The sequence below is a fragment of the Piliocolobus tephrosceles genome, chromosome 6 (assembly GCF_002776525.5).
Source record: "Piliocolobus tephrosceles isolate RC106 chromosome 6, ASM277652v3, whole genome shotgun sequence".
NCBI classification, from domain to species: Eukaryota; Metazoa; Chordata; class Mammalia; order Primates; family Cercopithecidae; genus Piliocolobus; species Piliocolobus tephrosceles.
This window is the reverse complement of record NC_045439.1, coordinates 119585413-119612372: the sequence shown is the minus strand read 5'-3', so window position 1 is coordinate 119612372 and position 26960 is coordinate 119585413.

Below are 26960 nucleotides of genomic sequence, written 5' to 3'. Positions count from 1 at the left end.
CTGAGAGCCTACAAAAGTTTTTGTATTAGTAGGTAGTCTGTATTTTAACAAAAATTCAACATTAAGAAAGATTATTTGTCTCTCTTTTTTGTATATTTGTACCCCACAAAACAGGTGGTGTATATGACACGTTTCAGTTGTTTCATACTTTCACGATCTAATCTCGGCTGTAGTCCCAAAATCAGTTTGTCAGCAGCCTGCTGCTTAAATCTAATGCCCTTTTCTCCCATTCATCTTAGTTGAAATGGAATTATTGACAGAAATGATTTCTGGAGGGAAATTAAGAATGATAATTAATGTGGTGCCCCTTACAGTTACTAAACGGCATGTCTATCTCTATTTGTGTTGGGGGAGGTGTAGTAACTTCATCCAATTTAAATGAATCAGTATAAAATTCAGCACCAAGACACACAACTCAGATATCTTATTAAATACAAGGATGATGCTACATTACATTTAAGCAATACCTGTTGAAAATTAACACCTAATAGGGTGCAATTGCTTCACGGTTTCCTCAAGAGGAAATCTGCCTTATCTCTTTAATTCAATTCATTTTGCTTTGAAGAATTTGATATATATTATTCAGCTTCTGGCTCTAAACAGTGGCAAAAATATTTATTCGTTAGAAAGTAAGTGCGTTGGTTGTTAAGCAGTCCTCTTACACACCAGACACATTTTCCCCTGCTATAGACTTTTGCTTCAAATACCTACTTGCATTTTGTTTTGTGGATATTTCACATAATGAATTATTTAGCATCAAGTTGATCAGCTGGGAATAAAGGAGTAAATATAAGCAAATATTTTTATATTTTAAAGTAATTTTAATTTTTATTTGACACTGATATGATTTGGATCTCTCATCCATTTGTAATCCCCAGTGTTAGAGGTGGGAGGTAATTGGATCATGGGGACAGATTGCTCAAGAATGGTTTAGTATCATCCCCTTAGTGCCATCCTCACCAGTGACTGAGTTGTAAGATCCGGTCATGTAAAAGTGTGTAGCACCTCCCCTCTCTCTCTTGCTTCTGCTTGGGCTGTGTGATGTGCCTGTTCCTTCTTCACCTGCTGCCATGATTATAAGTTTCCTGAGGCCTCCCCAGAAAGCCTAACAGAAACCAGCATCATGATTCCTGTACAGCCTGCAGAACTATAAGCCAATGAAACCTCTTTTCTTTGAAAATTACCTAGTCTCAAGTATTTCTTTATAGCAATGAGAGAATGGCCTAATAAAGATATGACTTACACATATTGTTTAAATGGTCAAATAGCATTTCAAGGTTTCACTCTTTCCTCCTAAATTCCCATCCCCAGGGCTGATGTTTGGTGGGTGTATCCTGGAGCAGTCTTACTGATTGTTTATGGACAGAGACTATTGGATTAGTTGGCATATATGTAAGTTACTGGTTGTTAAATATTTTAATATTCAGCCTTACTTATCCTCCTCCCTAGTTCTCATTCCAAAGGAACTTCTATGAAGAATTAGAGATACATGATGGATGAAAAAGAAAAATGAGGCCATTATTATTCCAGAAAAAATGGCAAAATGTTATACAAGAAAGGAAATACATTTGCAATAAACTTGTTTTAGCAAATAACATTATTTATGTAGTCATGACACTATTAAAGCTGAATACTGGTTTACCTCAGAGCTGTGATATAACTATATTGGGAAGGACACAAGAAAAGAAAATGGTGTGGTCATGTTGTTAAAAGTGGTTAGCTCACATAAAAGGCAAATAATTGATAGTGTCTAAAATTGATCAAGCAGCCATATAAACAGACTGCTTAGAAATATGAAAATACATAGCAGAAGAAACAGCTAAAGAATTTATTTCCTCTCTGCTCAGTTAAAGATACACTTTTTCTATACTTTTGGTGATAGCACTAGAAATCAAAATTTGCATACTTAATTCACTAAGTCCAAACCTACTCAATACTTTTGTCTTCCTCTCAGATAATGTTAGAACTGTAGAATGTTTTATTTGCACTTAATGCCCCTTTCTAGATTTACATGTTATTGATTTATATACTTTAATTTTAATATTTAACTACAAAACATATTGTTTTATATGACCATTCTTCAAATTGTACTTGCCTTTTTCTCCATTCCTAGGATTACCGTCTTTCTACCTAAAGTACCTCCTTTACAATTGCTTTTTACGAGACAAGGTATGCCTTAGCTTGGATGAAAGACAGTGTTTGTGCTGGGCACTGGTAATCCTTTATGCAGAAGAAATCTTACAAGACAGCCTTTTAAAATAAAACATAAATAAGTAGAGCTTTCCTGATGGAATTGAGTTAGGCACCTAAAATCCTGTTTAGGTTTGGTTTACTCATTTGTAAGTTGAAGCTACAACACAAAATGGCCATTTTTTCTCATCTACAATTTTCATTTCTTCAGCTATCTAAGATCTCTTCACTCTTCAATACGTCCTATCAATTTACCATTATCTACAAATCGAATGACCTATTTCTTTCTTTCATATATAACTCCTTTATTTATTATTTTTCCAACTAAATAGCCACAGGATCAAAAAGGGAAGGAAGCATAATGCCGTATCATGGATGCAAAATGTTGGCAGTGACTTCTGTCCTTATCTCAGACTGTTGGTACTTTCAGTGGTGATGGTGAAGCTACTTTCTTACAGCTTCTGTTTTTTCACTGGAGCCCAAGGTTTGAGGGGAGGCTTAATGCAATACTATTGTGTCCCTAAACCCCAGGGGACCGCATTAACATTGTTTTCTAGGTGAATAGTGCCCTATGGAACTCCAGGAACTTCAAAACATTTTTATCCAGGCTTTTGCTACATTTTGATGAATGACCCTTAATGTTGTGCAACATGGCACCCTAGTCCCAAGTGAAAATCCACCTGCCCAAAGGTAAAGTCCTGCACAAATTACTTTTTCTCTTTAAATGACAAAAAGAACAAAGGAAAGATGGTAAACAAGACACAGGGAAAGAGAAATGAAAGTTGTTTTGCTTTGTTTTTATTTTTTGCTTTGTTTTGTTTTTAAAGATGTGGTCTTTCTAAGTTTCCCAGACTAGTCTTGAACTCTAACCTCCTGAGTAGCTGGGACTCCAAGGGCATGCCATCATCAAACAAGCATCATCCATGACTCCTGGTTATAGTTCCAGTTATGAGAGCAGACTTTAGGAAATCACAAGATGTAAGCTTAATTAATAGCATGGTACTCTCCTAAAATCATCAGAGCATCAGCCATAACAATGGGGATCTATTGCCTGCTGCAACGGTTTTATTTCTGGAAGCTCACTTCACTCCCAAATGGGGAAAAAAAATACAATACAATTATTTGACTTCCCTTTCCATTTCCCGTCTAAAAATTTTTCTTTTGCTTTGCTGAAAGAAAAAAAAAAAAAAAAAAAAGCAGCATTGATTGATATAGCTGTATGTTCACAGTAGGTGATGCAACCGAGCTCATTTTCAGTAATAATACATGCATCCATTGAAGAGGTATTTTTTGAAGGAAGAAAAGGCATTTTCACAATCAATCAAATTCTGCTTCAATTTTTTCCTATGTAGTAAAGTTAGAATAACAGATATCCTGAAAGACTATGTAAATGACATCCTTTTTTTCTATTTGTCTACCTATAGATTTCTTCACAAGTGTGGGCTCTTAGGAATAAATAAGACAACTATGTCATTGGTTTGACTCCATTTTTTCCTTTAAAAATTTTGATTATCTCTCTATAGAAAGAAAAGAAGTAATTTGATGTGATTTATTATGAGGAAAAGTAACTTTCAAAATCTTCCAATGAAATTTATTATTCTGAGCTTTTAATCCTTTTAGGGGACTGAGGCACTTACTTTTATGCCAGCTTTCACTGTTGCTGCCTGCATTTGTATCCCTTCCATCCTTAATGATACTCTATCTTATTTATCATTTGTCCGTTCCTGAAGCACCTTTGATTCTTTACTGTTTTATGTAATACATTTTGTCACCTACCTCTTCTGATTCTACATGTATCCATTTTCATTTAAACAGTTAATATGGTTAAAAATCTCACACAACTGCTACTGAATTTAAAGACAGAAAAAACATACACACAGTTGTTCTGACTAACATTGGTAAACAAAGTGAAATGGACATATTGTACAATGTATGCGTGTATTTAATTTTCAGATAGGACAATGTATTTTGAAGATGAAAGTAATGAAATGGTCTCTGTTAACTACCTACATTAATTAATCTGAAATGTACCACGGATTCAAATATGTGTACGAATATCTAGATTTATTCCACAACCTTCCTCACTAGTTACAAAATATTTTAGTGACTTCTGTATCAAACTAATCATGTAACCTTCTAGTGGTTAAAATTTTAACCTCTAATGTAATAAATCTTAACCACTAATCTGACTTGACCCCTAAGTTATATTTCTATTCACATTTTAAACATTTGCAAATATAAACTATGCATCCATTTGCTTTAAAAGTTATAATAATATTTATAAGGGAGCAGTAAAAATTGTCTTTTTTCATGGTGTAACACATAATTTTTAACTGTCTTCTAATCATCTATTTCTTTTTTCTCAGTTTCCAAAAGTCCTTAATTTCCATTGAGTAATACTTGCAGTGTTACAGAAACTGCTTCCACCCTGGACTACAGTAGTGGAATATCTAGACTATGGTAAGTATCTCATTCCATATTCCTACCCTAAGTCAGAGTAAAGTGTGATTTAACCTGTTCTAATTCAGATAAATAACAGAAATTCTTCTGGGTATATTGGGGTTAAGATGCATACACTTTATCTCTCATTATTATTATTTTTTTAAATAAATAATACAGAATATGCAGAATTTTCTCATCTGAAGATGTTGACTGGGCTACAATGAGGACCAATACCACTTGTGTTAGTCAGCTTGTATTAGGTTATGATGCATGGCAAGTATCTCTTAAATCTGAATTGCTTATGACAGCAAAGTTATGTGGTTTCTCTCATTACGTGTCATCTGTAGTCCACAGCTAAATAGAGATAATCTAAGTCTACTCTTTTTCTATGAGTCTTTTTTTCATTTGAGGATTCAGGTGGAAGGAGCAGTCTCTATTTGGGCCATGCAGTTCTCATGGAATAAATAAGATAGCTGCTAAGTGAGCCCAACCACTCGAGTGCTCAAAGTTTCTGTTTGGTCATGGCATACTTCACATCCATTCACTTTCCATTAGCCAAAGCAAATCACACAGTGAGCTCTAAGATTAACTGGGCAGGGTAATTAAGATGTTAATAAGTAAAGTCAATTTGCCTTTATGTATAGCTGGTATAACTTTCTGAAATTTTGTACCTACCAAGAGATAATGGTTATTAAAAAGTAAAGTACAGTTAAATGTTATTAAAAGTTGGATTTTAGTTTTAATTACTCAGAGAAAAATGATGTCACTTTAAATAGTGATTTGCCTTTGGTTTTAATGAGAGAAATTTGCAGTAAGGAGTTCTGAAACATCCAGTGGAACTTCTCTAAATTTACCAAATGTTTCTCCAGATGTCTATAAGTGTCAAATTAAACTTGCAGATTATTTTGCTTCATGTGGGATTTTTAATTGAAGATCACTCATTTTCTTCTTTCTTCAAAATTTGTGACATTTGGTAGTTGATAGTATTATACAGGAAAATTTACTTTCAATAAATTTGTCTTTCCAGTATAATCAAGAAATACTTTTTTTTTTTTTTTCCAGTATAATCAAAGCAGCTTTCAACATGTACATGTGGTGGTGAATGACATCTATTTTAAATAAAGTTTCCATGTTGCTTTATCAACAGATTATATAAATTAAAAATTATTCAGTTAACCACATATTTTATTTTAAAATGAAAAGAATATTGCTATGTATATTACAAAATTCTTAAGGCATATGTGAGTCCAGATTTGTTTGCTTGTTTAAATATAACTTCCTGAAGCAAATTTGGCAAATATGTGTCTGAAAATTATACCTGAAATTTTGCCATACAAATTAAAGACAGAGGTAATAAAAGAATATATTTTGTATTGCTTTATGTATTAATTTAAAAACTAACAATTATATGTTCTGTTATATCATCTATCATTTGATTATAGAAGGCTTAGAAATAAGTAAAAGTAAAGAAAGTCATGGAACTAAGCCAGAAGTGGAAGTGCAGACAGACAGGGGTATCAGGTGGCTTACATAATCAACAGGGAGGATGAGAACCAAGACTGAGCAGGATCCTGGTTGTGCAAAACACTCTGCACAGCTAAGATTTTGTTATAAGAAATGTTTGCTTAGGGTGTCACTTTTGGCATAATTGTCTCTGGTCATGTGACATTTCTGACCGTGGTGCCACTGGACAATTAGTTGATATGCTGCTTTCCTACATCTTTGAATATTTGATTTACATCATGCTATTAGGCTGTCAACTCTTGGTAGCTGCTTCACAGATCCCCTATCTGGCCCTTTAGCTTTGTGTCACTCCCCCAGTTTTCTTTTTCTTCCGTAGCAGCTACTAAGTTGCTGTGTTGACGCACATGCCTAACTCTAGCTGCTAAATCATGTTGAGAGAGGCATATTTTCGCACACTGTAGAGGTGGGAGGAAATTGCTTGCCATACTGAATATTTGCATGCTGGGCAGACAAGACAATAATACACTGTCTACCACTGTCACTTATGAAATTATCACACAAATATGGATCATTAGCATTTTTGTTTATATATTTCTAATCATTTTTGTTATAATTAGTATACCAAACAAAACATTTTCTTAAAATCTTAGTTTAATAAAACAAAACGAAGTTAAGAGATTAAAAACTGGAGGTCATCTACACCATATATGATAAAAATGTTAATGATCTTAATATACAGAAAAATTTCAAAATCAATAAGATAAAACAAACATTCCAATTACAAATTGAAGACATGGACAAGCAATTCTAAAGGGAAATGTAAAAAGCTATTAAACATGTGACAACATGTCAACATAACTGGCATTCAAAAACACATGCACAAAACATTGATTTTTCATGTTTTTGTCAATCTATGAAATATTAAAAAGTTTGACAATATTCAATGTCAGCAAAGGCATGAGGAAACCAGCATTCAGACTAAATTCGTACTTTCAAGGAGAAAGTTTGTTAACAAATGTAAACTAGTAAAACATAAATGTGACAGCCTATTTTCCAGGAATTTATAATAAGAAAAACGTCAAATAAACATGGGATAATATGCCAAAAATATTCATTATAATATTGTTTATAATAAATAATTAAGCTAAATGACAAATAAAAAATTTAGAGGAGAAATTCTAGCTAAAGCAATCACACAAGAGAGAGAAATAAAGAGCATCCAAATTGGAAAGAAAGAAGTCAAATTATCCTTGTTTGCTGACGATATGATCTTACATTTGAAAAATCCTAAAGACTCCACCAAAAAATTATTAGAACTGATAAAACAAATTCAGCAAAGATGGATAAAATCAACATATGAAAATCAGTAACATTTCTATATGCCATCAGTGAAAAACCTGAAAAAGAAATCAGAAAAGTAATCCCATTTAAAACAGTCACAAATAAAATCAAACACTTAGAAATTAACTTAACAAAAGAAATAAAAGATCTCTACAGTAAAAACTGTAAATCATTGATGAAATAATTGTAAGAAGACACAGAAAAATGGAAAGATATTCCACATTCATGGGTTGGAAGAACCAATATTGTTAAAATGTCCATACTACCAAAAGCAATCTACAGATGCAATGCAGTCCTTATCAAAATTCCAAATAACAGTCTTCACAGAAATATAAAATAATCCTAAAATTTATATGAAACCAAAAAAGACAGATAATGGCCAAAGCTATCCTGAGCAAAAAGAACAAAACTGCAGAAACAAATCACCTGACTTCAAATTATACTGGAGAGCTATGGTAAACAAAACAGCACAGTATTGCCATAAAAATAAGCACATAGACCAATAAAATAGAATAGAGAAACCAGAAACAAATCCATAGATCTATTGTGAACTCACTTTCAACAAGGGTGCCAAGAATATACATTGGGGCAAGGACTATCTCTTCAATAAATAGTGCTGGGAAAACTGGATATTTATATGCAGAAGAATGAAACTAAACCTCTATTTCCTGTCATATGCAAAAACCAAATCAAAATGGATTGAAGACTTACATCTAAGACCTCAAATTCTGAAACTACTTAAAGAAAACATTGGGGACATTCACTAGGACATTGGACTGAGCAAAGATTTCTTGAGTAATACCCTATAAACATAGGCAATCAAAGAAAAAGTGGACAAATGGGGTTACATCAAGTCAAAACTTTCTGCACAGCAAAGGAAACAATCAACAAAGTAAAGAGACAACACACAGAATGGGAGAAAATATTTGCCAACTAACTGTCTGACAAGGAATTAATAATTAAAATATATAAAGAACTTAAACAACTCTAAAGGAAAAATCTCATAATCCAATTTAAGAATTAGAAAAAGATCTGAATAGACATTTCTCAAAAGAAGACATGAAAATACCAAACAGATCCAAGAAAAGGTGCTCAACATCACTGATCATCAGAGAAATGCAAATGAAAACTACAATGAGATATCATTTCATTACAGTTAGAATAGCTTTTATGCAAAGGACAGGCAATAACAAATGCCAGTGAGGATGTAGAGAAAAGGGAACACTGTACACTGTTGGTGGAATAGAAACTAGTCCAACCACTATGAAGAATGGTTTGGAGGTTCCTCACAAAACTAAAAATAAAACTACTAGATGATCCAACAATCCCACTGCTAGTTATATATCCAAAAGGAAGGAAATCAGTATATCAAAGAGATATTTGCACTCCCAATGTTTATTACAACACTATTCACAATAGTCAAAATTTGGAAACAACCTAAGTGTCCATCAACAGACAAACAGATAAAGAAAATGTGGAACATATATATAATGGGGTATTATTTGGTCATTAAAAAAAAAGTGCCTGTCATTTGCAACAACATGGATGGAACTGGATGTCATTATGTTAAATAAAATAAGCAAGACACAGAAAGACAAACTTTGCATGTACTCATTTGAGAGAGCTAAAAATTAAAACAATTGAACGCATGGAGATGGAGAGTAGTATGATGATTACCAGAGGCTGTGAAGGGTAGTAGTGGGGAGAGGGTAAAGTGCGGATGGTTAATAGGTACAAAAAATAATGAATGAGATATAGTGTTTGAAAGCACAATGGAGTGACTACAGTCAACAATAATAACTAAAAGAGTATAATTGAATAGTTTGTAACTCAAAGAAAAGATAAATGCTTGAGGGGATGGATACTCCATTTACCCTGTTGTGGTTATTTTATATTGTATGCCTGTATCAAAATATCTCATATACTCCATATATATGTATACCAACTATATATCCACAAGAATTAAAAGTAATTTTTAAAGAAATATATTCAAGAGAGAGAAAGAGAGCAAGAGAGTGTTTACAAGCTGGTTCAAAGAAAATATACACTGGTTACTTTCAGTTAGTGGGGTAGCGAGTGAATTTTATTTTCTTCTTTGTATCTTATGGCTTAAATTTCCCACATGAATATGTGTTGTTTTCATCATTAGAAAAATAATCTCTCAATTTTATCTAGAATTATGGAAAAGATCATTAAATTACATTGTAAATTTGGCTCTCTTTATGTTTCTGAGTCTTTATTTATTTGTCTCTAAAATGAGAATTTGAGGATATATGATGAATTATTTTCATGGCCCCATCAGTCTCCAAGACGTTTACTCTACAGATTGTTTCAAACCCTAGTATATTTTCTTCAGAAGGAGGGATGTAATAAAATGTGGTAGGATTGAAAGAGGCTGTTCACTTGGAAGGTGACTCCTGACTATTTCTAGAAGATCCTGTATGTGATGTGAAATCAGACATGTTAGTAAGAGTGGGGAACACAAGGTACCTCTTAGAATTGCAGCTCTTCTATAAAATTTTTGAGGTGATATTGAATGGCTACAAAAACCTGAAAGCCAACATCAATAACATTTTTTATTTTCAGATAAACTGCTGAGGAAAAAATTGAGGTGAAACTCAAGACTCCCAGAGAATTTTCAAAAGACATTAAGTGACAAGAGATGAAATCCAAAGAGTTGATAAACATATTAAAAAAAATTCTCTAATTTAGCCACTTCTCACATCACTTTTACCACCCAAATTTAGGTGCCTCTATTTTTGTAAATAAAATTTTACTGGGACACACAACAAAACTCAAACTATTCTCAACCTCATTAGTAATCACACACATGTAACTTTAAATTACCATGAGCTACCCTAACACATGTATTAGATTGGCCAAAATTAAATAATCAGAAATACCAAGTTCTGGTACAAATATAAGGCAATGGGAACATGTATACTTTGTTGGTGTATTGTAAGCTGGTGCAATGACTCTGGAAAACAGGTTAGTCATTATCTAGAAATCTGGAAAACAGGTTAGTCATTATCAAGAAAAATTAAAGATGTGTATATCCTATGACTTAGCAAACCCACTTCAAGTTGTATACTCTAGAGGAAAACTTGTATGTCTACAACACATGTTTATAGCATTTTTTAAAAACAATAGTCCAAACTAGAAACAACTCAAATTTGCATTAGTAGTAAAATTTAACATTTTGGTATATTCATAAAATAGAACACTGTATGATACACTCCCTAATATGAATGAATATATAAAAACTACTGAAGAAAAGAAGAAAGTCAAAAGGGTATATTCAGTATGATTTAAATTTTATATTACTGAGAAAACAGAAAAATTAAACTTTATTGTTTAGGGATTCATAAATAGGAAAACAATAATAAATTATTCATAGCATAATAACGATTATCTCTTGTGGGAAGAGAGGGAAATGTAACAAGAAAGGTCAAACAGAAGGCTTTAAAATACTGACAATATTCTATTTCTAAAACCTAGGTTGGTTAAAATTACTTTTATAATTTACTTATGTATACATTTCTGATTTTTATAATATATTTTAAAATTAAAAACCTTTAGCTAGGCATGGTGGCTGTGCGTGTAATCCCAGCTACTTGAGAGGCTGAGGTGGGAGGACTACTTGAGCCCAGGAATTCAATACCACCTGGATAAAATAGCAAGACCCTGTATTTACACACACACACACACACACACACACACACATTTAAAATAGACCTATGGAGAAAAAATATGATATTTACCTCTACATGCTTCTCTTATGTTTTTTTTTTTTTTTCAATACTGGTGGTCTTTAGTAGATACACAAGAGTTGTAGGTTGGCGTGAGAGTAAGTGGTTAAAATTATGGGAGAATGGTACAGCTAAAACACAGTGCGTAGGTGCCTTAACTCAGTTGAGAAATGCGTAGCTAAAATCCTAATTTTCCAGCATCAGAGAACACATAGTAAGAGGCATACAGCAAGATTGAAGCTGCAATACCTAGTCAAAATAAAAATCAAGAAGGCTTGTAGGTGAGGGATTTTTCAGAAGCATTTTAGGAAAAGGAGTGGGGCTGCCTAGGCAGTGCGTCCTTACTGCTGATAGGCTGCAGAGAGATTCAATCATAGCAGGTCAAAGCTGTCCTCTTGAGCTGAGTAGCTCATTGGTGGGGCCACAGGAGTGGTTTGGTGGGTCCAGGTGGAGCCATCAGTGTCGGACATGCAAACAACTTGAAAAGATATCTCAAAAGGCCAATGTGCAATGGTGATGTTATCTGCAGGAGTAACTGGAGAAGTTGGCTGTCTTGTGACCAGTCTATACCTTAGCAGAATTCAGGCTTCTCTCTTCCCCCTAGCGAGTGGTCTTTCATTAGCTTTACAAAGGCAGTTTAGTTTTGGACAAGGGCTATTATCATTTAAACTATAACTTAAGTGTCTTCCAAAGTTAGCTTGGCCTAAGCCTAAGAATAATTAAGGCAGCTTGGAACCTAAAGGCAAGAGTGGGGATTGGTTGAATCAAATCTCCCCCACTGCCATATTTTCTCTCCGATATAATTTTTGCAAAGGCAGTTTCATAATCAATCTTCCTGCATTTATACTTCAATGATGCTATTGTAGAGACACAGTATTGAAACTTAGTGGAATGGGAATTAAGACTGAAATTTCCAGATCCTTCTAAATGTTTGAGTCAGTGTATCTGGACTATAGCCTACTTATCATATGCATCTAAAATTATCTTCCCAGATAATCTAAACTTGGTGGTCTAAGAGTCTACAGTATAAATTCTACAGAAATGTGTAAAAACATGTATAATATTTAAAAACATTATCAGAATCACCTGAAAATACTTTTTACAAGTATAGACTTAATGTCTCCTACTACTTCCAGTGCATTAGAATTTTTAGTGATGTACTCCAGAGATGTCATTGTTGTTGCTGTTGTTTTAAAGGTCCTCAAAGGATACTGTGATTATCTAGATTTGAGAATAACTGCTTTATATTATCTTCTTAGAAATTACTAGTTTCTTTTAGGAGCTGTATAATTTAAAAAACTACTGCTTGAGATCACTGGAGAGTAATAGATATTTTGGATATTTAATTAAATGGGGAAATTAATACATTAAATATATAATAAGAAAATGATGCTTTATTATGTGAAAGTAAAAAAAATAAAACTTACCATTTTCTTGTTCAAATAGAAAGTATTCCATATTCACACATTATAATAAAACCAAATTGCAGCCAGGAGAATATATTTTGTTTACCATTTTGCAAAAATATATGCCTTCACTTCATCCATTTTACATACAAAATGATGGAGTTCCAACTTAAAGAGGATGGGAGTTAAGGAACATCAGTTTTCTTCATGTATTTATGCCTTTAATATTGGAATCTTGTCAGTCTTCACTTGGGATGTATATAGTCATAAGGGTTGAGACTGGGTTGGTGCCATCCATCTCAGTTCAAATAATTAATTATTTCTAGGGCCCCTTAAGCTTTCATACCTAGCTATGAAACCGAGCTATAATTTGCTGGATTAAAACAGAAAACATTAAAACAGAAATTCAAAAAAACACAAAAGGTAAATAAATTAAGAAAAGCTTTTATCTGTCATAGTGGCACAAACTAAAAGATTGATCATTTTTTTGACAAAGATATAAACAAACAGACATAGTCATTAACATTGGTTGAGATATAATTCCATATTATTTTTTGGAGGGCAATTTGGCAGTATGCATTATACCTGAAAATATGCATAATTTTTGATTCAACAATTCTACTTCAAGGAATTAATCCTACAGAAATACTGCCAATATTGCCTAATAAATTTGTACGTGGCAGTATATATATAAAACTATATTTTATAACAGCAAAAATTGTAAGTGAAGTAGGTTCACCAGAAAAAGATTAAAAAAATTGTAGTAAAACTATATGGTGGTTTACAATGTAACCAGAACAGAATAAAATAGCTTGAAATGTTCGAACACAGAGGTAAATAGGCTAATGATAATTTAAGTAAAAGCATTTGTAGAACAATATTTACCGTGTAAGCCCACTTTTGAAAAATATGAATACATACAATTATAATAGAAATAGGCAAATACATCTATCTATATAGATAAATATGTAACAAAACATTGAAAAATGTTACTTTTGGAAAGTAGGATTGTAATAGGACTATTCTGTTTCTAATATATCCATTCCTGTATTGTTTAAATTTTTATAGCAAGCAAGTATGAGTTTCATAAGAAAATACTTACAAAGGAGAAAAATAGAAAAAAAGAAAGAAAGATTAATGGCTTGCTGCCATCTGGGAATGCCACAAGGCTCTGTCTTCTGCCTTCATACTGTTGAAAAATGTTATCAATTATTTGGGTGAAGTCATATATGACAAGCTTATCATACTTTCAGATGGAAAAAAATTGGAAGGGATAGTTAATAGCATAGTTGATTGAGTCATGTGTTTTCATAACCAGAACTAGAATGTTGTATTGAAACTAACAAAAAATTAACAAGGGCAAATATAATTTACTCTGTTTAGGCATAAGCAATTGGTTGATTTAGTTTAAGATACAGAAATATCTGGCTTGTATTTCATGTAGAAGGAGATTCAGTTTCCCTTAGCTCACTACAAACTGAAGGTTGACACCCTTACCTTATAATTTTAGGTTATCCAGGTCTCAGGAGTGTTTGTGGTGTTTTGTGCTGGTCCACCAGGGTGATCTTTTTCTATTCGGAGTGTCATATCTTTAGAGAAACATTGCAAAATTAGAGCACATACAGAGAACAGGGATCAAAGTGGTGAAGGATCTATAAAACTCTGCCACAAATTTGAGTTATTTAACTTAGAGAAGAAAGAATTACGGTGACATGGGATGGTGGAATTCTAATATTTGGAGGTTACCTTATGATAATATTTTTCTTTGTTGAAGAAAGAGCAGAAATGGTACCAATTAGAGAAACAACAATGTGAGCTCACCTTATGAAATAAGAAACTCATTAGCCGGGCATGGTGGTGGTTGCCTATAATCCCTGCTACTCGGGAGGCTGAGGCAGGAGAATCGCTTGAACCTGGGAGGTGGAGGTTGCAGTGAGCCAATTGCACCACTGCACTCCAGCCTGGGTGACAGAGCAAGATTCTGTCCCAGAAAAAAAGAAAAAAAAAAAATCCCAGTTCTTGGATATCTGAGCAGAAACTAGACAATGTACATAGACTCTGGAAAATGTATTCTGAATTTGGATAAGGGTGTTGAATTAGGCATTTTCTATTTTTTTTTTTTAAACTACAATCTAGGATTCTAAAGGAATGATTATGGAATATTTTATGTAAGTAAAATAGATGGTTAAACTTGCAGCATTTTTAGAAACATGTAGTTTGTAAAAATATAAAAATATATATCAGAAATAATGAATGAAATACAGTTGGAATACAGTTCACAGTTGTTTAAATTTATATAGGTACATATTAGAATCATAGCATTTGAAAAATAAGCTTTGTGCAGATGAGTAATTTCTTGTGTATTACTACATGTAAGACAGTTTCTAGAGCACAGTAGGCACTCTACTTTTATTTAAGGATGAAAAGAAATGGCCTTAGTATCAAAATCAGAAATGGAGTGATGGAGGGAAAAGATAGATGTGACAACAAAGGGAAGGGGATATGTTGGAACATTTAAGATTAGAAATCTAGGTATATCCATAGTATTAGATAAAGAGTTTATACTAGGAATATGGGAAATTTGAACACAAGTATTTATTAAAATTAAATCTAAATTGATAAATTTAGTTTATGGAGGAAAATACAGGCAGATTTTGAGGATTAGCCAATACTCTGATTTAAGTTCAAATCAAGGGTGTCAGTGCAGTAGGAAAGAGAATAGATTATAACTTTGATGATCTAGCAACTGCTTTTTGATATTCATCTAGGAGAAGATATTACATATTTTTCCAAGGGACAGTCAAGCTAAAGATTAGGAAATCCAGTGTCTTAGTGTCTTAAAGTATGAAATACAGACTAAATCATCTCACAACCAGTGAATCAGCTATTAAAACTAAGAGAGGCCAACAGTCAGGAGGATTTAATGATAAATACTGACCCAAAGTTTCTTACAGTAGACCTTGCCCTAAAAAATGGGGGTGAGGCAACTAAATATTCATGGGAATGTTAGTAATTCTAGTTTAGACTTAGAGAGCTATAGGTGCAGGAAATTAAGCAGACTACTATACCCTCATTTTAACAATGAGGATTGTTATATTCAGAGTATCAATGGTTGGTTGGGCAATAATAGTTCCTGGGTTTTTGCTTTGTTTTTCAATATGCAAAATAGGGTGACAATTGTATGTACTCTTTTGGAAGATTTTAAAAATTAGGCCTGGCGTGGTGGCTCACACCTGTAATCCTAGCACTTTGGGAGGCCAAAGCGGGTAGATCACCTGAGGTCAGGAGTTTGAGACCAGCCTGACCAACATGGTGAAACCCTATCTCTACTAAAAAATACCAAAAATTAGCCAGGCACAGTGGTGGGTGTCTGTAATCCCAGCTACTCAAGAGGCTGAGACAGGAGAATTGCTTAAACCTGGGAGGCGGAGGTTGCAGTGACCCAAGATCGCACCATCGCACTCCAGCCTGGGTGACAAGAATGACACTCCATCTCAAAAAAACAAACAAACAAAATATATATATATATATATATATATATCTCAAATAAGAAAAAAAGTTTTTCTCTAGCTTTCTAGTCAAGTTCACAGAATATTAGTGACAAATTTATTATTCCAGTGAAGATTGAGATTATTCTAATTACTGAAAAAAGTAGAACAATTTGGTTATCAAGAGAAAATAAGACAGCATTTATGTGCTCCCTCCAATCTTAAAAATATAATGCTTTAATAAAAAGAGAAAATATATCATTGAGCATTTTTTTTTTCTGAAGGAACTAAGCTATGCAGTGTTTAGAGCCCAACAATATTAAAACATACTTTAATATCCATAGTAACCAGTGACCTATGGCATATTTTTGTTTGAAGAATATATTCAAAGTATACTCTTTCCAACTGAGACAGCAATTATCCACTGCACTAGAAAACAAACAAAAACACTAAGAAAAGGTAGCAAAAAGGTAAAATATATGAAGAGAAAAACTATAGAAACAAAATTTCAAATGTGTTTTCTAATTAATACCACTTATATTAAATTGCTATGAATTTTTGATACTCAAAGTATGGTTCATGAAACACCCTGGACCTATTGAATCAGAGTCCACATTTTAACATTATCCCCAAGTGCATGCACATTTAGATTTAAGAAACATTGCTGTAAACAATTTATATTATTGTGAGATCTCACTCAATTTCTGCCATCTTAGAGAAGCTGTTTCAGGCTTTCCCTTCATAGCTAGAAATTGTGGTACAACTGTATGATAGAAAACAAACAGTGCAACTTGATTGAGTTCTGGATTTCTAGTTCTAATACCATGCCTAATTTGTAGTAGAGCTTACTAAATAATTTTCAAATGAATAAATAAATTAATGAACACTCCCTTGAAGAATCTAACCATCTGTTGTATCTCCAGCACCTTCAGAAGCTGTAGACACTAGAAAGTGTCACACTACAGAAATATAAAGGATCATAAGCAAATACTAAAATCAATTATATGCCAACTAACTGGATGACCTAGGAGAAACAGATAAATTCCTAGACACAGACAACCTACCAAGACTGAATTATAAAGAAATGGAAAATCTTAATATATAAATAAAGAGTAAGGAGATTGAATAAGTAATATTCTCTCATTAAAGAAAAGTCCAGGATCTTATAGCTTCACAGTGGAATTCGATCACACATTTAAAAGAAAACTAATCCCAACCATTTCAAACTCTTCAAAACAACTGAAGAAGAGGAAATATGCCCAAGCTCATCTTATAAAGCCAGTATTATTTTGATACCAAAGCCAGGCAAAGACACTTCAAGACAAGAATTTTGGAGGTCAATATTCTCAATGAACACAGATACAAAAATCCTCAACAAAAGATTAGCAAACCAAATCAAACAGCACATTAAAAGGACCATTCACCAAGATCAAATGGGATTTACTCCAAGAATGAAAGGATAGTTTAACATACACAGATCTATAAATGTAACATACCGCATTTGAAAGACTAAAACCATATGATCATCACAATAGGTAAAGAAAAAGCATTTGACAAAATTCAACATTCTTTCATAGTAATAACTCAATATATTTGATATAGAAGGATTGTACCACAACACAATCAAGGTCACATATGACAAACCCACAGCTGACATTATGCTCAAGGTGAAAAGTTGAAAGCTTTTCCTCTAAGATCAGGAACAAGACAAAGATGCCCACTGTCATCACTTCTATCCAACATACTAGTTAATATTCATACTGGATGTCCTAGCCAGAGCAATTAGACTAGAGAAAGAAATAATAGACTTCCAAATTGGAAAGGATGAAGTTAAAAGGTCACTGTTTGCAGATGACATTATTTATGTATAGAAAATCCAAAAGACTCTAGTAAAAGACTGTAAGAACAAATAAAATTCAGCAAATTTGCAGAATACAAAAATCATTAATGTTTCTTTGCAACAACCAAGAACTATCAAAAAGAAATCAAGAAAACAATATTATTTACAATAGCTACAAAAAAAAAAAAAAAAAAAAAACTTATAAATAAGTTTAACCAAGGAAGTGAAAGACTTGTACTCTGAAAGCAATAAAATATTGAGGAAAGAAATTGAAGACACAAATAATTAAAAATATATCCCATATTCTTGGGTTGGAACAATTAATACTGTTAAAATAGTCCATACTACCTGAAGTGATCTACAGTTTCGATGGAATCCCTGTAAAAATTCCTAAGACATTTTTCACAGAAGAGACAATCTTAAAACTCATACAAAACCATAAATGACATTGGCCTGGGCATGAATTTTTTGGATATGACCCTAAAAGTACTGGCAACAAAGGCAAAAATAGACAAGTAGGATTGTTTCAAACTAAAAAGCTTCTGCACAACAACCAACAGAATGCAGAAATAATCTATGGAGTAGGAGGAAATATCTGCAAATGGTACATTTGATAAGGTGTTAATATCCAAAATACATAAGGAACTCAAAGAACTCTACATTAGTTCGTTCTCACACTGCAATTATAAAGAAATACCCAGGACCAGGTAGTTTATAAAGGAAAGAGCTTTAATTGACTCACAGTTACACAAGGCTGGGAAGGCCTCAGGAAGTTTACAATCATGGTGGAAGGCAAAGAGGAAGCAAGCACCTTCTTCAAAAGGCGGAAGGAGAGAAAAGAGCAAAGGAAGAGCTTCCAAACACGTATAAAACAATCAGATCTCGTGAGAACTCATTCATTTTCAGGAGTACGGCATGGGAGAACCGCCCCGATAATCCAATTACCTTTCTCCCTCAACCCGTGGAGATTACAGGTTTCTCCCTAGACACATGGGGATTACAATTCGAGAAGAAACTTGGGTGGGGACACAGAGCCAAACCGTATCAAACTCAATAGCAAGAAAACAAATAACCTGATTGAAAAATGGGCAAAGAAGCTGAAAAATTTCTCAAAAGAAGGCACTCAGATGGGCAATAAATGTATGAAAAATGCTCAACATCACCAATCATTAGAGAAATGGAAATTAAAACCACAATGAGATATTACCTCAAACCTATTAGAAAGGCCATTATCAAAAATATGGACGATAATAGGCACTGGTGAGGATGTGGAGGAAAGGGAACCCTAGCTCATCGTTGGTGGGAATGTAAATTAGTACAGCCATGATGGAAAATAGTATGAAAGTTTCTCAAAAAAATTAAAAACAGAACCACTATATTATTCCACAATCCCACTACTGGGAATCCAAGGAAATTAAAATCAGTATGTTGTAGAGATACCCGTACTCTCATATTCATTGTAGCGTTATTCACAATAGCCAAGATATATATTCAGTCCTAGTGTACATCATTGGATGAATGAAGACAATCTGGGATTGATACATAATAAAATATGATTCAGCCTTTAAAAAGAAGGAAATCTTGTCATTTGTAACAACATAGATGAACATAGAATACATTATATTGGGTGAAATCAGTCAGGCCAAGTAAGACCAATAACACAGAATATCACATATATGGTATCTAAAAAATTGAATTCATAGATGTAGAGAGTAGATTGGTGGTACCAGGAGCTGGGGTGAGGGTGGGAGGTTGAGAACATGTTGGTCAAAAGATACAAAAGTGCAGATAGGAAGAATAAACTCAAGAGATCTATTGTACAACCCGGTGACTATTGTTAGTAATAATATATTGTATTCTTGGAAATAGCTGACAATAGATTTTAAGTGTTCTTATCACCAAGAATATGTATAAGAGGTAATGCATATATTAATTAACTGGATTTAGCTATTCCCTAATGTTCATATACCCTAAAACATCATGTTCTATACCATAAACATATATAATTTTAACTTGTCAATTACAAAATACATTTTTGAAATGAAAACTAAGTGTTACAGAACTGATAGTCCATACTTAGCCATACTAAGAATGTGATTAAACATACTGAAGGTATGAGGCTCATGTTATACACTTCATAATAATATACAAATAGTAGTCATTTATGAGTACTATGTGCTGTAACAGCATCACATAGGGGAGGTACAATGATGAAAACCACTCTAGTCTTCACCATTGTCAAAACTGCATTTTGAGAATCCTGTTTCTAATCTCTGGAGTTTAATCCTGAGACCTTTCCCCTCCCCCCGGTGTTAATCTCTCAGAATCATTTCTAATTTTCCTACTGTTGATCTGACAATATTGTCTTTGCATTTATGAATAATACTAACAGTTTCTTTCTGAATTTCCTTCCCCCTTCTTTCTTGTAGGTTGGATTTTAATGTTTAAAACGCTGTCTATAGTTTCATTCAGCAAGTTGTTTTGTCTGAGTCTACCTAACGATGAATAAAAATGTCTTGAAGGGTGTTTTTATTTCTATCCCAACCTCTATTTGCATAGAAAAGGACAAATAAGATAATAAGTGTGAAAAAGAAAAGAATACATTTCTTTGTTCTGGTTCTTGGATCAAGTATAAAGCATCTCACAGGTAATATGGCTGTTCAAACCTTCTGCTGACTGTGATTTTTTTTTCTTGTTGACTCTCCCAATTGGCTTACATCTGGGATAGGGAAGCAAATAATGAAGTTCTCAATTTCTTTAAACCTGAATACTTTACTTGTGCCTGGGGTCCCTTTTCATGAACAATTCTATTGCCTGACTGTATTATATACTGCATATTTTGTGTAGGATCCATTTCCATTAAGTGCTCATGGTCTTGCTTTCAATGATTATTCTCATCCTTCTACAGACTTTCCTGCCCCCACCACAATATAAACATTTTCAGTTCTCTCTAGTTTTGGAAAAAGACACACTCCTCTTACTTTTCTTCCTGAGACATATTTTTGAATATTGTCTCAATTCAAGCAGCTTTGCTTTGCTGGAAAACTACAATCATGCATCGCGCTGGTAACTTTCTGAGAAATGCAACATTAGGCGATTTTGTCATTGTGTCAACATCATACAGTGTACTTACAAAAACTTAGACCAGGGGTTCCCAACTCCTGGGCCACTTCCGTGGCCTGTTAGGAACCAGGCCACAGAGCAGAAGGTGAGCAGTGGGCAGTGAGCCAAGCTTAGTCTGTATTTGCAGTCACTTCTCATTGCTCTCATTACTGCCTGAGCTCTGCCTCCTGTCAGACCAATGGCGGCATTAGATTCTCATAGGAGCACGACCGCTATTGCGAACTGCTCATGCGAGAGATCTAAGTTGTGTGCTCCTTATGAGAGCCTAATGCCTGATGGTCTGTTGCTATCTCCCATCACTCCCAAATGGGACTATATAGTTGCAGGAAAACAAACTTTGGGCTCCCACTGATTCTACATTATGTTGAGTTGTATAATTATTTCATTGTATATTACAAAGTGATAATAACAGAAAATAAAGTTCACAATAAATGTAATGTGCTTAAATCATCCCGACACCATCACTACCCTCTCCTCTGCCCCCACTGCGTGCATGGAAAAATTGTCTTCCACGAAACTGGTTCCTGGTGCTGAAAAGGTTGGAGACAGCTGACCTAGACAATATATCCTACTGCACAGCTAGACTATATGATACAGCCTATTGCTCCTAGACTACAAACCTATACAGGATGTTGCTGTACTGAATACTGTAGGCAACTGTGGCACAATGTACATATTTATGTATCTAAAAATGTCTAAACATAGAAAACATGTAGAAAATACAGTATGAAAGATTTATCCCAGGCATGGTGGCTCAAGCCTGTAATCCCAGCACTTTGGGAGGCCGAGGTAGGCATATCAGTTGAGGCCAGAAGTTACAGACTTGCTTGGGCAACATGCGAAACCGTGTCTCTACAAAAACAACAACAACAACAATAAAAGAAAGTAACTGGGTGTGGTGGCATGCATTTGGAGTCCCAGCTACTCAGGAAGGTGATGAGGATCATCTGAGCCTGGGAGGTGGTGGCTGCAGTGAGCTGTGATTGCGCCACTGCACTCCAGCCTGGGTGACAGAGTGAGATCCTGTCTCAAAAAATACAAATGAAGAAAAAAGTTAAAATTAAAAAAAAGTTTTTAAAAATGGCACACTTACCATTTTACCATTAAAAAATGTATATCATTTTACCATTAAAAAATGTATAAGAAACCATGAATGGAGCTTGTAGGACTGGAAGTTGCTCTGGGTGAATTAGAGAGTGGTGAGTGCATGTGAAGGCCTAGGACATTACTGTACACTACTGTAGATTTTATAAACACGGTACACTTAGGCTATACTAAATTTATTAAAACTATTTTTATTTTCTAACAATAAATTAACCTTAGCTCATGTAACTTTTTTACTTCATAAACTTTTTAATTTTTTAAAAACATTTGTAATAAAACTCTGTGTAAAACACAAACACATTGTACAGCTGTACACAAATATTCTTTCTTTATACCCTTATTCTATAAGTTTTTTAATGTACTTTTACATTTTTTAAATGTTTTTGTTAAAAACACACACACATATTAGCCTAGGCTTACACAGTGTCTGGCTCATCGATACCACTGTCTTTCACCTCTACATTTTGTCCCACTGGAAGGTCTTCAGGGACAATAACAGCCATGGAGCTGTCATCTCCTATGACAACAATGCCTTCTTCTGGAATACCTCCTGAAGGATCTGCCTGAGACTGTGTTACAGTTAATGTGTGTGTATATATATGTGTGTGTGTGTGTGTGTGTGTGTGTGTATGTATGTGTGTGTGTGTGTATATATGAAGTACACTGTAAAATAATGATAAAAAGTGTAGTATGGTAAATACTAGGTGATATAAATTTTTCAGCTCCATTGAATCTTCTGGAACCACCATCATATATGGAGTGCATCATTGACCAAAACATCTTTATACAGCACATGACCATAAGAGTTAGTCTCCACTCCTCTCCACTTCATTGCTCATTTAATCCTCTACTCTTGTCAGCCTTGGGTTGGCTTTCATGCACCCCTGAAATTCTTTCACTCTTCAAGCCAAATGGCCTTTAGACTGCTAAATTTGGTAGACTCTTCTTAGTTCTTTTAAATATCTCTAATGTGCCCTTCAATTTATATCTATAATACAATTTTGTCCTCCAAACTCTTCCCAGAGTAATCTCAGCAAGCACGTTTGATCATTTAAGTGCTCATGAAATATCTTAAATGTTTCAAGGACAAAATTTAAGCTCCTCTGGCTAGTATAATGAGCCTTGGTTATCCAGCCCTTTCTTCATATCCTCTTTTCCTCTATTCCATATTAATGTGTGTACACCAGCCCAAATATGTCAAGCTGTCAATGCTTTGCATTTGTATGGACTTTTAACTTTGTCTAGAGTACCCTTCTTCTGTTTATATGCCTGGTTAAATTTTATGTATTGCTGAGGACTCAGGTCAACTGTCACCTCTTTTGAGAAGTCTTTAATCCCCATCTCTCCCTATAATCTGGGAAGAGACTGTTTCTCCTCTGGGCTTCCAAGGCATCTTGTGCATATTTCTATCACACCATTCATTTCTGTGTATTTGTTTGTTTATTTGTTTAATTTTATGTCTCTTTCACTAGAGGACAGGAATTATGCTTTTCATTTTCTGTGTCTCTAAATCAATCTGAGGACTTGAGCATATATAGCAGGCATGGTGCATTGGAGAATATGGCACAATTATTTAAGTAAATGAATCAAACAAAGGATGAGATTATTGGCTTCTAGTATCAATTGATGACTGGTTTTTATTATTACCAAATTCTACAGGAATGTCATAGGAAGAATTGGTTTGCCAATGTTATAGCTTATTAAGACAAGCTTCCATCCTCAACTCCAACTTATTTTGTATATATACTGTTGCTTAGTTAAATCTGCCCCCAAATTTACCATAGTTGGCTACTTAATCACTTACAGAAATTTTAGGCTACTAGATAGCTTTTCGGTTTCTGTAGTTGTTATCTGCATATTGTTTAATCAAACTTCTCTCATATCATGCCCCAGCATGAGCCTCTGCTCCAGAAACATGATTTATTTGGATGTGTGGTATATCACTTAGGATAACTAAGGTCAGCATCCTTATACTAAAACCCATATCAATAATGTTTTACAATGCTTAAAATGAAAGAAGAGCATTTCCCTATCGTGTTGAACTTTATTATGAGCTCGTTTAGACACACATGGTGGTTGCTCAAAATCACAGGAACCCAGATTATTTTCAGTGTGTTTCTCTCTCATCCCTACATGTGTTACCAGAGCTAGCCAGTGACTTGAGCTCTAGCCATCACAGAAAACTTCTGGACAGCAGGACAGAGGCAGGGCGTACGACAAACATGTCCATAAATCCTCCTGTAATATCTACAGGACACTTTTACATTTCACTGGCTAAAATTGACAATGAAATGTTAAAAAGTGCTGTTCACTCTCATAAGATTCCTACTAACAGTGTGGTTTGGGGAAGTGACTTTATCTCCTTGAAAGTCATTTTCTTCATTTCTAAAACATAATTAACATGCTCATCTCATAGAAATACTGTAAAGATAAGTGTGCATTTGAAACTCTAGTCCAGTGACAGGCACATAGCAGCTTCCAATAATGGTAGTTGCAGTTGTTAATGTAGATGAGATTACTGATTCAGAGATATCGTAGCTCCTGCAAGGCCTCATAACTAATGATGGTTAAGCCAGTATTCAAACTTACATCAACCTCACTCTGAAACTTCCTCTCTTGTAAATACAGTGAAATATGGCAGGGACTTGGACTGAGAGCTTCTATTTTCCAATTCAATCCTCTATATCATGAATCATGATGTACTTTTGGTCTGAGTTTTCAAAACCATTGAAAATAGAGTTAAAATAGAAAGATTTAGTTTCTTTGCTCTGACTTATCCAAATAATTGCCTTGCTTTCACTTATTTTTGTGGAGACTTGGCTGAAATCAACAGCATTAATTGAGTGTGTAATTCTGGAACCATCTAAGAAAGCTAAAATCATTTAAAATTAGTTGGGGTTTAGTAACTAGGTTGAACTTTGCCTTTGTCAGGCAGTTTCCAGCTGACTCACTGCAGCTGCAACAATTGACATCATTTTGTGCCTTTCATGCAAAGACTAATTTGGCAGGCAGCACTCCCAGTGGAGTGGGTTTCTGAGCCTCGGTGAATCTCAGCGTTGGAATGGACTTTAAAGGTCATGAAAGCTAAACCTTAATGTAATGATTGAATTGGCTTACATCAACCCCATCAAGAGGTTTTCTAACCTACACTTGGATAAGTCCAGTGACAAATAAATAGTGAAGATTTCCACATGGGCTGAATTGCATAACCAAGTCTCTATTTGAATAGCTCTTACTTCCTTATATTGAACTGCAATCTGTACTCTTAACCTTCCTGCCACCAGTACTACTTCTATCCCTAGTATAAATATTCCTTTTTGGAACCTTACAACCTTTCAAATGTTTGCAGACCACGACCTTGCCTGGTCTTAGAGTTTTCTCACTGCTAAATACCTCCAGTTTCCTTTAACTTTTTCTCATTCAATGTGCCTTTAATTTCCTTCACAATCCTGAGCTCACAGAGAAACTCATATGGCTTGGCTAGATTCTTCTTAAAGTGTTCATTCTCCTCTTATCCCAGGAATGAATGAAACCCTGCAGTGTAAATGGAGGGAATGACCTAATCAGACTCTCCTGGTGAAGTAAAAGGGAGCTGCTTGAAACATGATGGAGAACGGTGAAAGTTTAGGGGATCATCAGATTGTTGAGATTTTATTGGCCCTCCCTACAACGGGGTGAATGTGACAAAATAATTTCTTGCTGTAAAAAGCTCAACGACATAACAAAGTCATAGTACTATCTAAGCACAAAGTAAGTTGGATTACTTATTGTGATAGTTCAGACTCCATCAGCTTTATTTGTATGGTTCCTTTATTTTAGTGCTGAGTGATATCATTAAGATAAAAAGGATGAACGAATGGATGGATGAATAAATTGATGGACAAACTGCTCAGGAACAAACGTTAGTTATACTTCAATAGATACAGATTTAAAGGAAAACAAACCAAAACTTTTTCTCTGAATCTGACAAAATTTCAGGTTCTGTATGGAATTAAAATAGCAGTTTTGATTTATTCAATGATGTACATATGTAACCCTTTAGTAGCCTCATCAATCTTGTTCTGCTATTGAGAACGAACATTGCACTGACGTAAAACTTAATAACATTTTTGTCTGATACTAAATAACCATGTGCTATTTGAAAAATATCACTTAGCATCTCGCTTATGAAATAGTAAGGACAAAATACCCTTCATTGTGTCACAAATATGTGGTCATTAAAATCGTATATTTTAATTCATTCTATGGGGATTTATGCAGTGATTTTCATATTTTATTTAATGTTCTGAGCAGTGAAAATTCAGTGGGGAAAAACTTAGAGAAAGTGTGTGTCCTCATAGAGCTTACATTTTATAACAAAATTTAAAATCAAACAGTTTTAAGAGCCTCGAAATACAAGGTACTTTTAAATGGTTGTGAATCTTTGGTTTTTACATTAATGTTGTGTCTTTGTGGTACATATTTTTAAACATTCCCAGTTTTATATAGGTTCTAATATATTTAATGCAAAATTTAAAAATTACTGATAGTCTTTTTTTCCTACACAGAAGGAAAAAACAACTTATGTTAAAGTTTTCATTTCACCCTAGAGGTAGGTAGATATTCTTTCGCTTTGCTTTGCAGTTATCCTTAATGTTTGATTGCCACTATTTAGTAAAAATATTGTCTCTTTCTCAATCTCATATTGCTTCCAGAAAATATGCTAATGTGCTTAAAATGGATTGTATTTTACAGAGTTTTAGGGTAACGTTGATTATGTCAGTCTTGCGGATGTGGAGGCCTAATATTGCCAAACTTGATTGATTTCTACTTA